The sequence below is a fragment of the Charadrius vociferus genome, unplaced genomic scaffold (assembly GCF_000708025.1).
Source record: "Charadrius vociferus isolate BGI_N301 unplaced genomic scaffold, ASM70802v2 scaffold477, whole genome shotgun sequence".
NCBI classification, from domain to species: domain Eukaryota; kingdom Metazoa; phylum Chordata; class Aves; order Charadriiformes; family Charadriidae; genus Charadrius; species Charadrius vociferus.
In genome coordinates, this window is record NW_009649449.1 from 2,996,847 (window position 1) to 2,999,583 (window position 2,737).

Consider the following 2,737-nt stretch of genomic DNA (forward strand, 5'->3'; position numbering starts at 1 on the left):
GGATGCGTTTGTGTGCATGGAGAAGTGGAAGACTCGAAACTCCCCTAATGCCCAGGCGCTGTCAGAAAGGTTACAAACAGAAACCTTCTGGATCCACGATCTGTGAGCACCTAAACACCGCACAGCTCAGCTTGGCAATCCTCCTCCAGCTATTGCGAGGTCATTATTAAACCACCCATGTGTCCTGGATTCAGGCATCATGCAATGTTCTTTTGTTCCTAATGAGTGTCTGGGGAGGGGAGAACTGTACTTCTACTCCCTAGGACAGTCGTCGAGTCCTCATAAAAGCCTATTCATAGCTTTTAACTTTTTAATCCTTGTGAGGAAATCAGCCTGTGGCTTTCAGACAGGCCCATCTACATTTCACAAACGTACTCAAGAGAAAAGTCGGCCTGGCTGTTAATGGAAAGATTTCCAGTGGAGGCCAAGGAGCGTGAGCTGCTATCAGTCCGTGTTGTCTTGAGGATGAGAGGGCATGTAAAAACACGAGGTGGCTCTGATTGCAGCTTTGCTTCCGAGACACCTCTCTGTCCTTAACCTATCTCTGTTGCATTTTGAGGATGATGCGCAGAATGCTGCTGCTGAGATGCTTGACCCCGATTGTTTCAAATGAGACTTACTGTTTTGGAGGAAAGGAAAGAGAAGAAACGGGGTTGATAACTTTGTTATGTCACAGATGAAGCATCTGATTTATTTAGAAGATTAAAAAAATACTGCGTTTTTGTTGCAGTCCATTTATAAATAGAGATGTTTTAATGTTGATATTTGACAGTAACTTATGTGTACATAAAATAACACATTTATTTTTGATGATGGTGTTTGCACAGGAGCATTTTACTCTGTTGTCATCTTGTTTATGACTTCCTGTAGAAAACAAGAGTTAACAAGAAATCAATGAGCTTTGTTTTGTAACTTTTTTAAATAATAAAATGCTCTGAATGCAGACTATGCCTGGGGGGTTAGCTTGACTTTGTTTTGCCTTTGACCGATATTTGGATTTGTTACTGCCTAATTGTTACTTCTAAGTGTCGGCTCTGGAAAAGTCTTTTTCAAAATGTCCAGCCCTTACTCGCAGAAGCCTAAATGCATCAGGCTGAATCACGAAAAGAATTTTGGTTCCAGACATGGAGGTGGGATACATCATTGGAAGCTGAGCACCAAGATGCTCTTGAAAGTCTCCCTTTTTTGCTTGATTTTTTTTTCGTTCACAAGGAGAATCTACAAAGATGTAGACCAAACCCAAATGAATTGTGCTGTAATACACCAGCAAGGTACAGTGAATAGGAACATGTGGGCTCTGTTGCAGTGGGTGATTCAGGCTTTTCTCTGGGTCCTCTGCGCTGGGAAATACAGCTGCTTTTCTGACTGGCAAGAGTGATTTTGTGCAATACGGCAGTGCGAGTGACCCTGTTGAGAAAGGACACTGTGAAGAAAAAAAGCACTAAGGACAAGAAAAAGGGAAAAGGAATGAGAATTCTAAGGAATTCTCCTTGTTCTAAGGAACATCCAGGAATGCAAAAGTCAAGTGGATGCCACGTGTTCCTTACGGGAAGACTACAATGCCTTAGGTGTGCACGCGTCTGTGTGCATACACCTACACAAAAGAAAGCCCCTCTCCGAAGTCCCAGACTTGTTACCACTGGGACTAAACGGGAAGGCTGAAAGGAAATTGATGAAGGAATCTTTATACTGGTCCCAATGCACAAAAAAAAAAAAATAAAAAAAAAATCACTGCAGAGTTCTGTACCATGTAATATAATTTCCAGGAGGACCCAATTTTTGGGACAGAGGAGCGGGGGACAAAGGATCAGGTGGCAACGTCTTGTCTTGTGGTCAGATTTGGAGCAAGAGGGATGTGGCAACGCAGGACAGGAATCTGTTAGCAGGGGTGTGTGCTTCGGTTTGTACAGGGGCAGACCCAGAAGAGCCAGGGGTGTTGCAAGCCAGGAGGGAGATGCCTTGGCAGCCTGGTATGCGAGTGGGCAGGGAACGGCTGTGGGTAGTGCGGAGACACAAGAATGGAAGAGCAAAAGAGTATTGGGTTCGCTGTGGGAGGGGGATGTAGCGAAAATTTGCTTCCCACCTGCTTCTGCCATCTTTAGTAGAATAAAGTAATGGTTTCTAAGCTAGTGGAAGCGTAAGCAATAGGGATCCAGTTTGAAGGTAGCTTAGAGCAATCTTCTCTGAGGGTGTGGACTAATTTTCAGCTTAGTAGCTACCTCTTTATTACAGAACATTCCGGTAGCCTGCTGCAGTTGAGAAATCAGCCATACAAATTCTTCATTAGGGTCATACCTTAGTGTTTGTGATGTCATCACTGAAATATCTGTCCTATTTGGGGCTCCTTATACCTGAGCTGTGCGTTTCCGGGGGGGACAAAAATTGAGACACAAATGGGAGTCACTGTTGTGCTCGGAATCACACAGTGATGCCATAGAAAGGTACAAGCCCAGAGTCCCCGCTCCCTGCTCCAGCTGCCAGGCTACTGGTCTTCCCCGACGGAAAGCTTCTGTGATAGCTGTCACCCTCACAGAAATTCAAGCCAAGCAGTAGGAAATCATAGAATCACAGAATGGTTTGGGTTGGAAAAGATCATGAAGCCCATCCAGTCCCACCCCCTGCCCTGGGCAGGGACACCTCCCACCAGCCCAGGTTGCTCCAAGCCCCGTCCAACCTGGCCTTGAACACCTCCAGGGATGGGGCAGCCACAGCTTCTCGGGGCAACCTGCCCCAGGGG